General features: G+C 42.0%; 2 long non-coding RNA genes across 2 annotated transcripts; one reads left to right on the forward strand and one right to left on the reverse strand.

Annotated features, from left to right (window-relative positions):
• The first annotated feature begins 2,981 nt into the window (after positions 1-2,981).
• Positions 2,982-4,471, forward strand: LOC116357448 (uncharacterized). The gene is made up of 2 exons (XR_004205419.1): positions 2,982-3,219; positions 3,435-4,471. It is a non-coding gene; the product is annotated as an uncharacterized LOC116357448 (long non-coding RNA).
• Positions 4,472-5,940: 1,469 nt separating this feature from the next.
• Positions 5,941-20,503, reverse strand: LOC109870517 (uncharacterized). Its single transcript, XR_002252173.2, has 6 exons — positions 20,042-20,503; positions 19,352-19,434; positions 18,642-18,683; positions 17,838-17,932; positions 17,570-17,673; positions 5,941-6,285 (listed from the first exon to the last, which is right to left on the reverse strand). It is a non-coding gene; the product is annotated as an uncharacterized LOC109870517 (long non-coding RNA).
• Positions 20,504-20,611: the final 108 nt, after the last annotated feature.

The following is a 20,611-nucleotide window of genomic DNA, read 5'->3' on the forward strand; positions in this document are numbered from 1 at the left end:
TGCCATAATATGGACTTGGTCTTTTACTAAATAGAGCTATCTTCTGTATACCACCCCTACCTTGTTACAACACAACTGATTGCCTCAAACGCATTAAGAAGGAAGGACATTCCACATATGAACTTTTAACAAGGCCAATCTGTTAATTCAAAAAATAAAAAATAAACTGTTAATTGAAAAGCATTCCAGGTAACTACCTCATGAAGCTGGTTGAGAGAATGCCAAGAGTGTGCAAAGCTGTCATCAAGGCAAAGGGTGGCTACTTTGATATTTTGATTTGTTTAACACTTTTTTGGTTACTACATCATTCCATGTGTGTTATTTAATAGTTTTGATGCCTTCACTATTATTCTACATGTCCAAACTTTTGACTGATACTGTATATACATGGCATCAATTAGAATTGATCAAATTGTAACCAACCAACCATTTTCTGATAGATAAATAAATGGCCCCATTCAACATTTCAGGAGAGGCCTAAGATGTGGGCATTGTTCAGGATATTACTTATTTAAAAAAAAAATATATATATATACTGTATATACTTGCCTTGCAGCACATCTATATGAGACCAGACCCTCTGCCAAAGAAATATGAGAGTTCTTATCTTTGTTCTTGAAGGCAAAGAAAAAAGTATGGGTATGTTTATTTAATATTTGCAGCACCCTGCAAATAATATAAAACACAAAGTTGTACTGCTCTGAAGCAAGTTCCTAAATCATATGTCAGAAAGTCTGGTGAGCAACCATAGTTGACACCCACCATCTCTGTCACGTGATTCATGAAATACTCGAGAAAGAGTTTGCAGGTGTAGGTGGAGTAGGTGCATTGGAGTAGGTGCATTGGTCAGGCCAGCCACTGTTATTTACAGCCGTCTGGTGTACAAATCATATTCTTAAAGTGTACATAGCCTGAATGAAGAAGATCCTGCAAATGTATTATAAGTAGCCTATATCGACAATATTTTTTTCGGGGGTGAGGATATGATTGGTATAATATGAATGTAGCTTGCTCTGTGACATTGCAGAAAATGTATAGTCCAATTCAAGTAATGTTACATCATGTTTTCTATATTGAGGTTTCAGTAAAGGAGAGATCCATGGGCTCGCTAGACTATCTATCTCTATTTAATTGATTTGGATGTTTTAGAATAGATGATGTATACATTGCTTCCTATGCTGTCTTCCTCTCTTTCCAGTCTGCCAGTGGTTCGTTTTGATTTATAGACTAGTGATATGTGACCCAATGTCAGAGCCAGCTGCCAAACCTGCAAGACACTTTTTGTTTATGAATGTATGTGCGATTCATCGTCAAATCTACAAGTGATAAGATTAATCGGTGCTTTCATCGTCTTTCTCCAGCCTTCAATCTGGGCTGATCAATGACTGATATAAAGACTTTAAGAATGGAGGTCTCGGGTTACATCAACTTGGCAATAACAGAGACTTAAATGTTAAGTTTAAATCTTGAAATAAATCATTGTCAAATTTCGACACCACATGTATTTCTGCATCTTTTCGAAATGATGCATCGTTCCTCCAGGATAGGAGCTTATTATGAAGTAATATTGAAAACTATTATTATAGTATTCTCAGGACAGGGTATATGGCAAGAATTTGTCTTGAGATTTGAAGAATAGGCTATTATACCACACAAATATAGCCTATTTGATCACTGCCTCACTGAAAGATTATGGTATAGGCATGTATCATGATATATTGGCCTACATTTTTAATGACCATGTAAAGGAAAATAGTGGGAGATCGATAACAATTCAATAGAATTACGGTATCCATTTGATAGTTAAATTCAACACATCCATGTGCATGGTCTGAACGGTCACAGACCGAAAAATTTCGTTAGATTGGCATATTTGTATTTGATCAAATGACTGGTCAATCAATGTTTAGGTTATGTTGTGTTATCGCCTAACTACTTTCACTTGTAATTAAACATGAGCTATCCTGCCTGGGGTAATACATATTTTCCCTAACGAATGAATCGAGGGGATTGAATATTTTCAAATAAAAGATTAACACGATAGATCAAAGCACCGCCACAGACCTAATGGGTATCGATCCACTAACAACAATCCCATAGCGGCACGTCTGATCCTCACCTCCAGTAGGCTCAATGTCTAAGCTAAACTGTACAGCTAAGAGGCAGATGGTTACCCAAAGAAATTGATGCAATTTGGGAACTTTTGAGCCACGAATATTCTGGAATGTAAACGTTACCTCTCCAAAACTGAATATGAGTCAGTGGTTGATGTTTTGACCTGTGGTGTGCAAAATAGTACGGTTTTCGTTGTGGTTCTCTGACAGGTTAGACAGCAGCACAATCCTGAAACCTCAAATTCACAGATCATGGAAATAAATTCTATTGAGATAACAAATTTACATGAACGTTTTAGCAAATTCCTCATTGTTCATGCAGGGATTCGATTTACTCGTGTGGCAACAACCTTTTTTGTTTAAAAAAAAGGTTTGTCCATTTATTTATATTGATTTAACCTTTATTTGACTAGGCAAGTCAATTAAGAACAAATTCTTATTTGCAAAAGGCAAAAGGCCTCCTGCGGGGACGGGGGCTGGGATTAAAAATACAAGTAAAATGCTATTCAGACCGCTTGACTTTTTCCACATTTTGTTACATTTGCTTGCTCTAAAATTGATTAAAGAAAATAAAATCTTCAGCAATCTACACACAATACCCCATAATGACAAAGCGAAACAGTTTAGACATTTCTGCAAATGTATTAAAAATTAAAACAGAAATACCTTATATTCAGACCCTTTGCTGTGAGACTCAATTTAGCACAGGTGCATCCTGTTTCCATTGATCATCCTTGAAATGTTTCTACAACTTGATTGGAGTCCACCTGTGGTAAATTCAATTGATTGGACATGATTTGGAAAGGCACTCAAGTGCCTATACAGTGGGGGGAAAAAGTATTTAGTCAGCCACCAATTGTGCAAGTTCTCCCACTTAAAAAGATGAGAGAGGCCTGTAATTTTCATCATAGGTACACTTCAACTATGACAGACAAAATGAGGAGAAAGAAATCCAGAAAACCACATTGTAGGATTTTTTATGAATTTATTTGTGAACCCACAACCTTCTGTCCCACTATCAAAATCCCTGCGTGGCCATGTTATGCTCACAGAACAGTTAAACGGCATATAAGGCTCTGTTCTGTCCAAGAAGTGAGGTTAAACGGTAAGGATCTTCTCTGCTATGCACTTTGTTTTACATATTATTTTGGGTATAGGGGAAAGTCACTCGTTTCGTTTTTTTCAATCATTCAGGAAGAGTTTAGGTAAAACATATTTGCTGAAGGGAGTGCCATCTATTTTCATTTCAGAGAGGCCTGGTTTTCCCCATGTAACCCTTACTATAAATAATGTTGCCTCCCTTCGTTCTACCTCCCGCAGTTGCACGTCTATGGGACTCCACTGCCCATAGCACCCTTGTCATCAGCCTAGCTTTCAGAGAGGATTCCATCCTCCAACAAAGCAGCCTCAAGCAACTCTTTGACTACTGCTTTTGAATATGTGTTATACAAGTGTTCAAATATTAGCAAAGGGGATCACAGTTGCCTCGGTACATCGGTCTAGTACTTCCCAAGTGGGTTTTTCTTCAAATGCTTTTCACTTCAAAGTCAATGGCTTTTTGTGTGTGTGTGTGTGTGTGTGTGTGTTAATGCAACTTTCCACTGCTTCAGAGTGATTTGTGCGACTACAACAAACCTGGGACACAACGTCCTGGATGAGCCCACATTTTGTGACGTTCCCCGATAAGAAACCCAAAATCGTTGCTCAACAGAAAAAGGAAACTAACAAAGGAGCAACCCAAACTAAACAGGTGGGGTTTCAAAATGGGTTTTGAAAGGCATCCATGGAGGGCCTACTGAGTGGTGGCCAAGCAACTCTAGTTGGGTCTAAAAAGACACCCACTGGATTTAGCCTACCTGATATTTTTTATTTCTTTTCCAAATCGACCTCTATTGGCCTCATGGGTGGAACGTTATTAATATTTTTCATATGAAGTTCATATTTAAGAAACATTTTTTTATTTCTTTACCGCAGAAAATCCAGTGTTTCTATGTCAAACAGTTTTGTTATATTTTTGTGTTTTGTGATCTATATGTAAGAATATTTTGAATAAACAATGCAGATGACGAGAGGTCAATACCGTTCTAAAGGTCAAGAGGACTAAAAGTCAACAGAGTACTAACGATCAATGGAAATTGTGTTTTTTCTGTAATAGGGGATTTATGCAGAGACATGGGAGGAATTTGTCTACATATCGAGTCTGAAATAGGATACTTGTTATTTGGCCATTGACCCAGTTTTATTGCAAGGAATTCTAATTGGTCAAACACAGGCTAGGGCTGGGTTATAAAACTACATCCTGTCCCATTGTTCTGTGGAGAGAATCACTCTTTGAATAAATCTATTTTCCTCCCCGATTTGCTTTGGGGTCTGTGTTATTGAAGAGTAACATCAACTGCTAACATACATAAAGTGTAATATTGGGATGCAAACTCAAAATGGAATACATTTCAATTCTATGTCTGACATGGTACAGGTGTTATTTTTTTAAAGCCCATAACCATGTGTGTGAGGTGTATACTTTTGTTTGAAAGTAGATTTGTTTAAGACTACCAAGAAACCCTGTGTGACCCTGGTTCGCCCCACTGCGGTAAAAGGTTAGTCAAAACCACTGCCCCTACAAACGTATTCAGTCCGATAGGTGGTAAGTCTAATGGTCACTTTATGGACAATGTAGTCTCGGTCTTATCAGAGGCTAGACATTCGGCCCACATTTCTTATTTTTTCCCCTAATGTCCTGGTAAATGGCCCTGTTAAAAATCCGGTATGTGGTTCTCGATAACAGTCAGGCGGCACATGAAGAGAGGCGGGGAGTGTGTTGTGTACCTCCAATGAAGTTGATTTGCAAATGTTCATTGACATTGGCACCATATTGGCTTAGATATGATGGTAGGGAGATTTGAATTTAACATTGAGCTTCATCCAATGCCAACCAGCGCGACTATAATTGTTACGGATACAGGTATCCTGTGTGTGTGTGTGTGTATGTATCCTGTGTTCTTTTCTCTCCTTCTCCCCTCACAGGTGAAAATCATCACTCCCCAATCAGTCACCAATCGATCATCAATCAGAAGACACACCTCCTCCTGTTTCCTACCCAATCACAGTTCCTTTCCCTTGGTTTAAAAACCCTGTCAGTTGTTTGCTCTGCAGCTCAATCTCTGTAAATGCCATATGTCTGTAGAGTGCTATGGTTCACTCTCCTACTATGTCTCTATCTCGCTTTATGTATTGAGCTCTCTTTTGTTTGAGTACCTCCATATCACTTTGTCCTCACCTGTGAGTATTGTTTTTGGTTATGGTGTTTGAGTGTTTGTTTGATGGTGGGAAAAGGGGGAAACAAGACAAGTCGCCCATGGGCATACACTAGTTAGACCTGGGCGGACCACCCACTGTATTTTTGGTTAGTTAGCTGTTGTTGAACTAGGCTGGTCTAGCTTAGGGGTGTTTTTGGATGCTTATTGTTTCTTTCCTTGGGTCCAGCTCAGCCCCTTTTCCTTCACCCCCCCCCCCCCCTTCCCCGGTCATAACTCTGACCACTATATTATGTGCTATATTATGTACTGGTCATAGTTAAGACTTCATCATAATCTGGTAATGACCACCTGACTACAGCTTATTACCGACTATAAAAAGTATTGCAGAGGATAAAGTTGGCTATTGAATGTAAACATTTCTATGTGTTTCCATAAGCACCAATTCAAGTTTAAATCTGCAACATTTAAAACAAATCTACATCCCCATTTTTTTACACATCTGCATACAGTAATTGTTTCATAATTCACTCACAGACATTACATGCAAAGAAAGACTGGGACACAGCATATATAAATGCCCATAGTTTTATTTGATTAATTGGGGCGGCAGATTTGTACCTTGTCAGCTCGGGGAATCAAACTTGCAACCAGTCTACTACCGAAAGGTTACAAGTTTGAATCCCCGAGCTTACAAGGTACAAATCTGTCGTTCTGCCCCTGAACAAGGCAGTTATCCCACTGTTCCTAGGCCGTCATTGAAAATAAGAATTTGTTCTCAACTGACTTGCCTAGTTAGATAATAAATAAAAAATTAAGAGTTGTGTGATGGGGTAGATCCTCATCAAGGTTCTCTGATCACAGAAGGCGACCTGAAGCATAGTGGCCCTCTTGAAGACTGGTGTGATGGGTCAGATCTGCAGTGAAGAGAATCTGCGCATTACTAACACTTTATTAATTTGAGATTTTAAAAGAACTTAAAAAGGACATTTCTGAATAAGCTTTGTGGACACAGTTGGCTAAACATATGTTCATGGTTTAATGTCCTTAGTTTAATGGTTTAATGTCCTTAGTTATATCTAAATATAAAAGACTTCAATCCATTGGTTATTTTCAATGTGTTACCACATTTGAATGCTATGTTCCCAACTGCCCTCAAGTGCATGTACAAGTTGCACTATGAATTAACCCATTAATCACATCTCCCTTTTAATAAAACATTCCCCAATCGGTTATCAAAGGTGTGTTTACATTCAAACTCTGTCTACTGTTATTACATAATGTAGCTATCAAGATGACAGTTTACAATCACAAGTAAACCTTTACTGTGAGCATAATCCATAAAGTAACTATACGTGTAACTATAATGTTACACACACCAACCACAGTTTCATCTTAAACTTAACTGTTCCGTGTTTGGCAAACCAATAAGTAAGCTCAAACAGGATAAACAACATTCAATGTCTCTTTTAACCATCTCTTTTTATAAATGTGTTTTACAGGAGAAGTGATTTGTAGCTGTCTATTTACCACCACAAACCAATGCTGGCAAACAAGAATATACTCACCCAGAAGTGGTAAATCCGTTTTACCTCATTTCTACCAGCAAGTCACATGTGCAACTAGAGGGGGGAAAAAACTCTAGACCACCTTTACCCCACACACAGAGACTCATACAAAGCTCTCCCTCGTCCTCCATTTGGGAAATCTGACCATAATTCTATCCTCCTGATTTCTGCTTATAAGCAAAAACTAAAACAGGAAGTACCAGATACTCGCTCAATACGGAAGTGGTCAGATGATGCAGATGCTACGCTACAGGACTGTTTTGCTAGCACAGACTGGAATAAGTTCTGGGATTCATCCAATAGCATTGACCACCTCAGTCCTCGGCTTCATCAATAAGTGCATCGACGACGTCGTCCCCACAGTGACCGTACATACATATCCCAACCAGAAGCCATGGATTACAGGCAACATCCGCATCGAGCAAAAGTGGTAGGCTTGATTACCAACAATTACCAACAACGACAAGACGGCCTACAGGGAGGAGGTGAGGGCCCTCGGAGTGTGGTGTCAGGAAAATAACCTCACACTCAACATCAACAAAACTAAGGAGATGATTGTGGACTTCAGGAAACAGCAGAGGGAGCACCCCCCTATCCACATCAATGGGACAGTAGTGTAGAGGGTAGTAAGTTTTAAGTTCCTCGGCGTACACATCACAGACAAACCTAATTGGTCCACCCACACAGACAGCATCGTGAAGAAGGTGCAGCAACAACTCTTCAACCTCAGGAGGCTGAAGAAATTTGGCTTGTCACCAAAAACACTCACAAACTTCTACTGATGCACAATCGAGAGCATCCTGTCGGGCTGTATCACCGCCTGGTACGGCAACTGCTCCGCCCACAACCGTAAGGCTCTCCAGAGGGTAGTGAGGTCTGCACAACGCATCACCGGGGGCAAACTACCTGCCCTCCAGGACACCTACACCACCCGATGTCACAGGAAGGACATAAAGTTCATCAAGGACAACAACCACCCGAGCCACTGCCTGTTCACCCCGCTATCATCCAGAAGGCGAGGTCAGTACAGGTGCATCAAAAGCTGGGACCGAGAGACTGAAAAACAGCTTCTATCTCAAGGCCATCAGACTGTTAAACATCCACCACTAACATTGAGTGGCTGCTGCCAACACACTGACTCAACTCCAGCCACTTTAATAATGGGAATTGATGGAAATTGATGTAAAATATATCACTAGCCACTTTAAACAATGCTACTTAATATATTGTTTACATACCCTACATTATTAATCTCATATGTATATGTATATACTGTACTCTTATCTACTGCATCTTGATGTAATACATGTATCACTAGCCACTTTAAACTATGCCACTTTGTTTACATACCCTACATTACATAATCTCATGTATATACTGTACTCGATACCATCTACTGCATCTTGCCTATGCCGTTCTGTACCATCACTCATTCATATATGTTTATGTACATATTCTTTATCCCTTTACACTTGTGTGTATAAGGTAGTAGTTTTGGAATTGTTAGGTTACTCGTTGGTTATTGCTGCATTGTCGGAACTAGAAGCATTTCGCTACACTCGCATTAACATCTGCTAACCATGTGTATGTGACAAATACATTTGATTTGATTTAGCGCCTCCTCTTTCTAGGAGCGGGACACTAATAAGAAACCCCGCTACTCCCTCAGACTAACCATCAAACAGGCAAAGCGTCAATACAGGATTAAGATTGAATCCTACACCGGCTCTGACACTCGGGGGATGTGGCCGGGCTTGAAAACTATTATGGACTACAAAGGGAAACCCAGCCGCAAGCTGCCAAGTGACTCAAACCAAGCAAACGCGCTAAATGCCTTTTATAATCGCTTTGAGGCAAGCAACACTGAAGCATGCATGAGAACACTAGCTGTTCCAGACGACTGTGTGATAACGCTCTCGGTAGCCGATGTGAGCAAGACCTTTAAACAGGTCAACATTCACAAAGCCGCGGGGCCAGATAGATTACCAGGACTTGTACTCAAAGCATGCGCAGACCAACTGGCAAGTGTCTTCACTGACAAAATGTTTCATGCAGACCACCCTAGTCCCTGTGCCCAAGGAAGCAAAGGTAACCTGCTTAAATGATTACTGCCCACAGCACTCACGTCAGTAGCCATGAAGTGCTTTGAAAGGCTGGTCATGGTTCACATCAACATCATCCTCCTGGATACCCTAGACCCACTACAATTCGCATACCACCCCAACAGATCCACAGATGATGCAATCTCAATGGCACTACACCCTGCCCTTTCCCACCTGGACAAAAGGAACACTTATGTGAGAATGCTGTTCATTTACTACAGCGCAGCATTCAACACCCTAGTGCCCAGGAAGCTCATCACTAAGCTAAGGACCCTGGGACTAAACACCTCCCTCTGCAACTGGATCCTGGACTTCCTTATGGGTCGCCCCCAGGTAGTAAGGGTAGGCAACAACACGTCTGCCATGCTGATCCTCAACACTGGGGTCCCTCAGTGGTGTATACTTAGTCCCCTCCTGTACTCCCTGTTCACCCATGACTGTGTGGCCAAACACGACTCCAACACCATCATTAAGTTTGCTGATGACACAACAGTGGTAGACCTGATCACCGACAATGATGAGACAGCCTATAGGGAGGAGGTCAGAGAACTGGCAGTGTGGTGCCAGGACAACAACCTCTCCCTCAATGTGAGCAAGACAAATTAGCTGATCGTGGACTACAGGAAAAGGCAGGCCGAACAGACCCCCATTAACATCAACGGGGCTGTAGTGGAACGGTTCGAGAGTTTCAAGTTGCTTGGTGTCCACATCAACAACGAACTATCATGGTCCAAACATACCAAGACAGTCATGAAGAGGGCATGACAAAACCGTTCCCCCTCAGGAGATTGAAAAGATTTGGCATGGGTCTCCAGATCCTCAAAAGGTTCTACAGCTGCACCATCGAGAACATCCTGACCGGTTGCATCACTACCTGGTATAGGAACTTGTAACGGCTTTCTAGGTGTGGTGAAGGAGAGTCGGACCAAAACGCAGCGTGTAGATTGCGATCCATGTTTATTCAACAAACGTAACACGAATCTAAATACAAACACTACAAAACAAATAACGTAACGAAAACCGAAACAGCCCATACTTGCGTAAACTAACACAGAGACAGGACTAAGGACAATCACCCACGACAAACTCAAAGAATATGGCTGCCTAAATATGGTTCCCAATCAGAGACAACGATAAGCACCTGCCTCTGATTGAGAACCACTCCAGACAGCCATAGACTTTGCTAGATAACCCCACTAGCTACAATCCCAAGTATATACACACCAAAACCCCAAGACAAAACAAACCACAATACAAAAACTCCATGCCACACCCTGGCCTGACCCAATACATGAAGAAAAACACAAAATACTTAGACCAGGGCGTGACAGAACTGCTCGGCATCTGACCATAAGGCCCTACAGAGGGTAGTCCGTAAGGCCCAGTACATCACTGGGGCCAGGCTTCCTGCAGTCCAGGACCTATATTATCAGGATAAGGTAAGACTCCGATGCAGACCGTGTCGAAGTAACAATGTTTATTACAGCAACAGAGTCAATGGTACAGGACAGGCAAGGGTCAAAAACCAGGAGGATGAGAAAAAGAGGCTGGGAAAGAAAGGAGCTGACGGGAACAAACCCTGTTAAGCTTGACAAACAAGATGAACTGGCAACAGACAACTAGAGAACACAGGTATAAATACACAGGGGATAATGGGGAAGATGGGCGACACCTGGAGGGAGTTGGTGACAATCACAAGGACAGGCAAAACAGATCAGGGCGTGACATATACACTGCTCAAAAAAATAAAGGGAACACTTAAACAACACAATGTAACTCCAAGTCAATCACACTTCTGTGAAATCAAACTGTCCACTTAGGAAGCAACACTGATTGACAATACATTTTACATGCTGTTGTGCAAATGGAATAGACAACAGGTGGAAATTATAGGCAATTAGCAAGACACCCCCAATAAAGGAGTCTAGGTGATAACCACAGACCACTTTGCCGTTCCTATGCTTCCTGGCTGATGTTTTGGTCACTTTTGAATGCTTGCGGTGCTTTCACTCTAGTGGTAGCATGAGACGGAGTCTACAACCCACACAAGTGGCTCAGGTAGTGCAGCTCATCCAGGATGGGACATCAATGCGAGCTGTGGCAAGAAGGTTTGCTGTGTCTGTCAGCGTAGTGTCCAGAGCATGGAGGCGCTACAAGGAGACAGGCCAATACATCAGGAGACATGGAGGAGGCCGTAGGAGGGCAACAACCCAGCAGCAGGACCGCTACCTCCGCCTTTGTGCAAGGAGGAGCAGGAGGAGCACTGACAGAGCCCTGCAAAATGACCTCCAGCAGGCCACAAATGTGCATGTGTCTGCTCAAACGGTCAGAAACAGACTCCATGAGGGTGGTATGAGGGCCCGACGTCCACAGGTGGGGTTGTGCTTTACAGCCCAACACCGTGCAGGACGTTTGGCATTTGCCAGAGAACATCAAGATTGGCAAATTCGCCACTGGCGCCCTGTGCTCTTCACAGATGAAAGCAGGTTCACAATTGAGCACATGTGACAGACATGACAGAGTCTGGAGATGCCGTGGAGAACGTTCTGCTGCCTGCAACATCCTCCAACATGACCAGTTTGGCGGTGGGTCAGTCATGGTGTGGGGTGGCATTTCTTTGGGGGGCAGCACAGCCCTCCATGTGCTCGCCAAAGGTAGCCTGACTGCCATTAGGTACCCCTTGTGAGACCATATGTTGGCCCTGGGTTCCTCCTAATGCAAGACAATGCTAGACCTCATGTGTCTGGAGTGTGTCAGCAGTTCCTGCAAGAGGAAGGCATTGATGCTATGGACTGGCCCGCCCATTCCCCAGACCTGAATACAATTGAGCACATCTGGGACATTATGTCTCGCTCCATCCACCAGTCTGTTGTACCACAGACTGTCCAGGAGTTGGCGGATGCTTTAGTCCAGGTCTGGGAGGAGATCCCTCAGGAGACCATCCGCCACCTCATCAGGAGCATGCCCAGGCGTTGTAGGGAGGTCATACAGGCATGTGGAGGCCACACACACTACTGAGGCTCATTTTGACTTGTTTTAAGGACATAACATCAAAGTTGGATCAGCCTGTAGTGTGGTTTTCCACTTTAATTTTGAGTGTGACTCCAAATCCAGACCTCCATGGGTTGATAAATTTGATTTCCATTGATAATTTTTGTGTGATTTTTGTTGTCAGCACATTCAACTATGTAAAGAAAAAAGTATTTAATAAGAATATTTCATTCATTCAGATCTAGGATGTGTTATTTAATGTTCCCTTTATTTTTTTGAGCAGTGTAGGCGGTGTCAGAGGAAAGTCCATTGTCAGAGACTCCAGTCACCCAAGTCATGGACTGTTTTCTCTGCTACAGCACAGCAAGCGGTACTGGAGCGCCAAGTCTAGGACCAAAAGGCTACTTAACAGCTTCTACCCCCAAGCCATAAGACTGCTGAACAATTAATCAAATGGCCACCTTACTATTACATTGACCCCCCCCCCCCCCATTTGTTTTGTACACTGCTGCTACTCGCTGTTTATTATTTATGCATAGTCACTTCACCGCTACATACATGTACAAATTACCTCAACTAACCTGTACCCCCGCACACTGACTCGGTACCAGTACCCCCATATATGCATTTGTTTTTTTTACTTTAGCTTATTTGGTAAATATTTTCTTAACTCTTCTTGAACTGCACTGTTGGTTAGGCTTGTAAGTAAGCATTTCTTACAATACTTGTTGTATTGGCGCATGTGACAAATCAAATTTGATTTGATGAATTAACCCATTCATCACACACATGTTAAATCTGGCAAGGCTGTCTGCCCAGACAGGATCCAAAGCCTCAGAGCACGTGTAAACCAGCTGTCTGGAGTGTTTACGGACATATTAAATCTCTCCATATCCCAGTCTGTTGTCTCCACTTGCTTCAAAATGTCCACCATTGTTCCTGTCCTCAAGAAGGCGAAGATAACTGAACTAAATGACTCTCCCCATAGCACTGGCGTAACGCAGTTTCTCTGGACACCCCCTTTCTCTGGAACTCCTCAAAGTCAGGGTCCGGAATTTTTGTGTGCAAATGTTTTCACCATGGCCTATATGTCCAGGTTGCGGGCTTACTGTTTTCTCCACTGAGTATTGACAACCCAGGCAGTCTTTCCTGAGACATTGTACATTATATGTCCATTGCACTGTACACAATTTCAACTTAGTCTTGAATGATGCATGCCAAGATATACCAGAGACAAGTGACTGTTGATATTGCAACCACACAACTCAAACGCCAGTTCACCAGTATTGACAAAAGTGCAAACAAGTTATATTTTTGTGCCCTCAAGAATTGGGTGTCCGCTAAAAATGATAATCTGTTTGCATCTGTCAATTTATTGGCTGTCTAGCATCCAGATGACATGTTCCAGATCTTCCTATACAGTTCATATTTGTTTATTATTAAGGAGAATGCAAGAGGCTCAATTAAAGATATTTCTGCAGAACTGCTGAATTTGAAGCACCACTCCCTTCTGCCCAGTTTCCTTGATGTTGCTATGACAATCAAGCTATTTTTAACCATCCCTGTAACTGTCGCTTCTGCAAAAATAAGTTTTCTAAACTACCTAAGAAGCATTAGGCTCTCGGTCTGATATACACTTTTGAAAACCTGAGAAAACTCCATTCATTGCACTGGCACAGTTGTGGCCTCAACCACGATATTGGTTCACCGATATCCCCTTATTTTCAATCAGTTCAATTATATATTTTTCAAGGCCTGAGGCACTTTGATCAGTCACACACATTCTTGAAGTCCAAGAAACAAATACAGTGCCTTGCGAAAGTATTCGGCCCCCTTGAACTTTGCGACCTTTTGCCACATTTCAGGCTTCAAACATAAAGATATAAAACTGTATTTTTTTGTGAAGAATCAACAAGTGGGACACAATCATGAAGTGGAACGACATTTATTGGATATTTCAAACTTTTTTAACAAATCAAAAACTGAAAAATTGGGCGTGCAAAATTATTCAGCCCCTTTACTTTCAGTGCAGCAAACTCTCTCCAGAAGTTCAGTGAGGATCTCTGAATGATCCAATGTTGACCTAAATGACTAATGATGATAAATACAATCCACATGTGTGTAATCAAGTCTCCGTATAAATGCACCTGCACTGTGATAGTCTCAGAGGTCCGTTAAAAGCGCATCATGAAGAACAAGGAACACACCAGGCAGGTCCGAGATACTGTTGTGAAGAAGTTTAAAGCCGGATTTGGATACAAAAAGATTTCCCAAGCTTTAAACATCCCAAGGAGCACTGTGCAAGCGATAATATTGAAATGGAAGGAGTATCAGACCACTGCAAATCTACCAAGACCTGGCCGTCCCTCTAAACTTTCAGCTCATACAAGGAGAAGACTGATCAGAGATGCAGCCAAGAGGCCCATGATCACTCTGGATGAACTGCAGAGATCTACAGCTGAGGTGGGAGACTCTGTCCATAGGACAACAATCAGTCGTATATTGCACAAATCTGGCCTTTATGGAAGAGTGGCAAGAAGAAAGCCATTTCTTAAAGATATCCATAAAAAGTGTTGTTTAAAGTTTGCCACAAGCCACCTGGGAGACACACCAAACATGTGGAAGAAGGTGCTCTGGTCAGATGAAACCAAAATTGAACTTTTGGGCAAAAATGCTAAACGTTATGTTTGGCGTAAAAGCAACACAGCTCATCACCCTGAACACACCATCCCCACTGTCAAACATGGTGGTGGCAGCATCATGGTTTGGGCCTGCTTTTCTTCAGCAGGGACAGGGAAGATGGTTAAAATTGATGGGAAGATGGATGGAGCCAAATACAGGACCATTCTGGAAGAAAACCTGATGGAGTCTGCAAAAGACCTGAGACTGGGACAGAGATTTGTCTTCCAACAAGACAATGATCCAAAACATAAAGCAAAATCTACAATGGAATGGTTCAAAAATAAACATATCCAGGTGTTAGAATGGCCAAGTCAAAGTCCAGACCTGAATCCAATCGAGAATCTGTGGAAAGAACTGAAAACTGCTGTTCACAAATGCTCTCCATCCAACCTCACTGAGCTCAAGCTGTTTTGCAAGGAGGAATGGGAAAACATTTCAGTCTCTCGATGTGCAAAACTGATAGAGACATACCCCAAGCGACTTACAGCTGTAATCACAGCAAAAGGTGGCGCTACAAAGTATTAACTTAAGGGGGCTGAATAATTTTGCACGCCCAATTTTTCAGTTTTTGATTTGTTAAAAAAGTTTGAAATATCCAATAAATGTCGTTCCACTTCATGATTGTGTCCCACTTGTTGTTGATTCTTCACAAAAAAATACAGTTTTATATCTTTATGTTTGAAGCCTGAAATGTGGCAAAAGGTCGCAAAGTTCAAGGGGGCCAAATACTTCGCAAGGCACTGTACTTAGCTTCCTACTACATAGGGAAATTTAAAAGGTTTCTGAATGACTTTTTGGAGGGTTACTGTGAATTATTTATTAAATTAAAAAAATACATACCAATGCCAGAAAGGCGCATGGGCCCCCAGAGCTCTCGACCCACTCCACAACAGCCCAGTCGAAGTGGATGGGGGTGTGCTCTCCCCTCTTTCTCCTATAGTCCACGATCAGCTCCTTGGTCTTACTGACATTGAGGGAGAGGTTGTTGTCCTGGCAACACACGGCTAATTCTCTGATCTCCTCTCTGTAGGCTTATCGCCATCGGTGACCAGGCCTACCGCCGTCGTGTCGTCAACAACCTTGATGATGGTGTTGGAGTCGTGCTTGGCCACGCAGTCGTGGGTGACCAGGGATTACAGGAGGGGACTAAGCACACACCTCTGATGGGGCCCACGTGTTGAGGGCCAGCCCGTCAGGAAGTCCAGGATCCAGTTGCACAGGGAGGGGTTCAATCTCAGGGTTCCCAGCTTGGTGATGAGCTTGGTGGGGACTATGTTGTTGAATGCTGAGCTGTAGACTATGAAGAGCATCCTCACATATACTGAGAAAAAATATAAACTTAACATGTAAAGTGTTGGTTCCATGTTTTTCATGTTTCATGAGCTTAAATAAAATATCCTAGATATGTTCAATACGCACAAAAAAGCTTATTTCTCTTACATTTTCTGAACAAATGTGTTTACATCCCTCTTCGTGAGTATTTATCCTTTGCCAAGATAATCCATCCACCTGAGAGGTGTGGCACATCAAAAAGCTGATTAAACTGCATGATCATTAGACAGCTGCACCTTGTGCTGGGGACAATAAAAGGATACTCTAAAATCTGCAGTTTTGTCACACAACACATTGCAACAGATGTCTCGAGTTTTGAGGGAGCGCGCAGTTGTCCAACCTGCCTCACAACCGCAGACAATGTGTAACCACGCCAGCCCAGGACATCCACATCCGGCTTCTTCATCTGCAGGATCATCTGAGACTAGCCACCCGGACCGCTGATGAAACTGAGGAGTATTTCTGTCTGTAATAAAGCCCTTTTGTGGAGAAAAACTCATTCTGATTGGCTGGGCCTGGCTCCCCAGTGGGTGGGCCTATGCCCTCCCAGGCCCACCCATGGCTTCGCCCCTGCCCAATCATATGAAATCCATAGATTAGGGGCTGAATTTAGTTCAATTAACTGATATCCTTATATGAACTGTAACTAGGTCAAATCGTTGAAATTGTTTGATGTTGCGTTTATATTTTTGTTCAGTATAGTTATTTTCATTTCGTCCATGTGGGAGAGGGCAGTGTGAAGTGCAATTGAGATGGCGTTATCTGTTCAGGCAGTATTCGAATTGGAGTGGGTGTAGGATATCTGGGATGATGGTGTGTACTGTATGTGTGTCATGACCAGCCTTTCAAAGCACTTCATAATTACAGATGTGAGTGTTACAGGGTGATAGTCATTTGGGAAGGTTATTTTGGAGCTCTTGGTAACAGGGACAATGGTGGTCAGCTTGAAATATGTTGAGATGACAGACTGGGACAAGTATAACCTGTCCTGAACCTTAGTCACTGTTCTAGCCGGCTACAACCAGGTACTCTACCCTGTACCTTCGAGACTGCTGCCCTATGTATATAGTCATTGAACACTCATCCTATATAACTTATTTTATTATTCTGGATTATGTGTGTATTGTTTTTATATTTTTATTGCTAGTTATTACTGCACTGTTGGAACTAGAACTATATATATTTTTTATTTAACCTTAATTTAACTAGGCAAGTCAGTTAAGAACCAATTCTTATTTACAATGACGGCCAAACCCGGATGACGCTGGGCCAATTGTGCGCCACCCTATGGGACTCCCAATCACAGCAGGATGTGATACAGCCTGGAATCAAACCAGGGACTGTAGTGACACCTCTTGCACTGAGATGCAGTGCCTTAGACCGCTGCGCCACTCGGGAGCCCACAAGCATTTTGCTGCACCTGCGATAACATCTGCAAATCTGTGTACGCGAGCAATAAACTTTGATTTGGTACTTGTTGAAGTGTGTGGCAGTTACAGCTTAGATGTCTTCAAAAAATAGCATACTTTGCGTCCTCCTCCACCACGGCGGTCAGGGTAAATTTTAGGTCTTTCCAGAGTGCCCGCAAACTCATCAACCTCCTGAGTTTTCTGGATTTTCATGACACTTACTGTAAGTATGAAAAGAGAAGAAAATAAAATAACAATTGGCATAATGTGGGCATGCAGGACAGGATAGGACAGAACAGAAACGCACAGTAAAATATCTTTAAAAGAATCTACAATTTTTTTTAAATGTTATATGTCAAATGTCTCAACTGCTCACATTACTTACCAACTACAATGGATCACACAAGAGTGGTAGCAAAGGCATGTTTGCTCCTCTGTCCCTTCATATTGAAGTGGCACATTAAATCATTGGTCATCACTCTGAAATATTTTAAGAGGATATCAAAATTAGACAGTAGTTGGATAAAAAAAATTGTGATTTTTTAAAAATCCTACATAATATATGTTGTAATATTCAAACAACTTTTTTATAAACACATCGCTCCTTAATCCTGAGGACTGCTGTCACACCCTGATCAGTTTCACCTGTCCTCGTTATTGTCTCCACCCCCTGCAGGTGTCGCTTGTTTTCCCCAGTGGATTTATCCCTGTGTTTTCTGTCTCTCTGTGCCAGTTCATCTTGTATGTTCCAAGTAAACCAGTGGTTTTCCCATTCTCCTGCTTTTTGCATTTTCCTTTTTCTAGTCCTCCTGGTTTTGACCCTTGCCTGTTTCTGGATTTTGTGCCTGCCTGACCACGAGCCTGTCTGCCACTCTGTACCTCCTCCTCCTGGACTGCCTACCCTTTTGGATTAATAAACATTGTAGACTCCAACCATCTGCCTCCTGTGTCTGCATTTGGGTCTCACCTTGATAAGGACATTGTCCCAGATAGAGGTTTATGTGTAAAGAGACAATTAAATATTCTCCTTTTTTAAAAGTTGTGTCCATCTGATCATTCCTGCAACAAACACTGTTAGAAATCAGTGTAATAGACAAATCTCTACTTCTCCAACTGTGCACGTCTGTGAGTTTGAGTGAGCGACAGGAAGAATAAGCAAGAGAAATGGGAGGAACTTTACAAGACTCACCAAGGTTGGTGTCTGTTGAATCAGGACACAAGGTTTCAGCACCTGAAAAAGGGAAAATTAAAATAGGATTTTATTTGCTTTAAAAACATATATTATTAGAAGGGCAGCTGAATAGCATGTCTCTTGGGGAATCCAGTCTCAGTGAGACCTGATGTAGAGAACTTTAATAACCAGCATTGCTAGTACAAACCAAGCTGTTTAGTAGGAATCAATACACATTGAAGATCAGCATATCAAAAATATTTTCACAACCTACTGTCAATGACTATGGATTTAAGTAGGAGTGATTCTGCTCTCTCCTTTCCCTGTGATGTGGCAGAATAGGTAACTGAGTGGGTGGCCAAGCAGTGCTGTAGAGGCCATGGGAGAATCTCAATGGCATACTCTTCACGTTGTCTCTCCTCTCTCCTTGCCTCCATCTCAAACCCCATTCGATGAGAAAGCCCTCCCTTCTGAGCTTCTCCTCCAATGGGTTTTGAGAGTGAAGCGAGGAGAGAGGACACCAGGAGTATGCAATTGAGAATCTCGCCTCGCATCAGGTAATTGACGTTTCAGGAACTGTAAAGACCGAGACGAACATTGATTAATTAACCATTAGCTATGGTCTTGACTAAGTTAGAATTAGCCTTGCAAGTACATTGACTATGTTGCCCCTCAGCAATCTGTCAGTCAGGAAGACAAATGGAGAGAGAGAGCCTATGTCTTTTTACATTTCTTAATCAGCAGGCTGCACAACTTCTGTCCTGCTTCCCTTTGTTCCGTCCTCCATTCTTCCATCCAAGCTCAAAAATTCCTGCAAAAAGATCATCAAGAATTGAAAAAGGCAGTTGAGGTGTAACGTTAGGATGAGTGTTGAGGGGGAGCAGGATTAGGCAAAATGTATTGTCAAATACAAAACACACAAAAATACAAGGGTCCCTGATGAATCAAGAAATACTCCCCATTCATATTGGGGATACATGTTTCAAGGATTAGGCTAGTTTACAATGTCTCTCTCACACACTCTCTGACTCACACACACAGTTAGCATGACACAATGTTGACATGATGACAATCTTTTCCATAAGTTATTGTGACCATCCCCCCCTTTCTCACACAGAACACCCAAACACATGCACACAGCTTGCATGACAACGTTGACATGACAATGCTTTCTAAAGTTATTGTGATCATCTCTCTGTTTCTTTCTCTCTCACACACACACACACACACACACACAGACAGAGAGAACACATACACATACATACATTTACTGTCATTAACTAAACAGATATAAAAATGACAAAATGTTAGCTAGCTAGCTAGCTAGAAAAGGTCAAAATGTTAGCTAGCTAGCTAGCTAGAAAAGGTCAAAATGTTAGCTAGCTAGCTAGCTAGAAAAGGTACAAATGAAAACTTACCATGTCCCTGAAGGATTAGCCAGAGAGCTAATGTAAGCTAGCTAAAATTAGCCAGCTAACACAAGTTAGCTAATGTTAGCTAATTAGCAAATATTTCCTTGAGGTTCTTCTCCCTAACTAACCGCCGATTTACTTACAAAAGTAAAATATATCTATTGCTGCGCGCAAGGCACAGATTTCAATCCAAGTTTTAGCTTGAACTGATATGTACCGAAGTCAGGAGAGAACATATGAACCAAAAAACTATTCCATCATTATGTCGAGATCACAACTTATTTAACTCATGATCACTATACGTTTTGTCGAGATCACGAGATAAGCAAAAATACCACACATCAACCATTCAGTTGTTCAGATACACGATAACCACCTCATCAATGGAGCCCTGTGGCTGCATTGATCACAATGAACTTGTGGGTCATTTAAGCCGTGAACATGCCTGACAGGCTGTACTGTCTCCCAGGCTTCGTGCAGCCCCCAAGACCACAGCCAATCACATGCAAGAAACAATGTTGCAAATTTGGCTTGTGAGCTAGCTAGGTAGCTAGCATGTTATCTATGCTGGTGGTT

This window comes from Oncorhynchus kisutch, linkage group LG25, assembly GCF_002021735.2.
Source record: "Oncorhynchus kisutch isolate 150728-3 linkage group LG25, Okis_V2, whole genome shotgun sequence".
Classification (NCBI taxonomy): domain Eukaryota; kingdom Metazoa; phylum Chordata; class Actinopteri; order Salmoniformes; family Salmonidae; genus Oncorhynchus; species Oncorhynchus kisutch.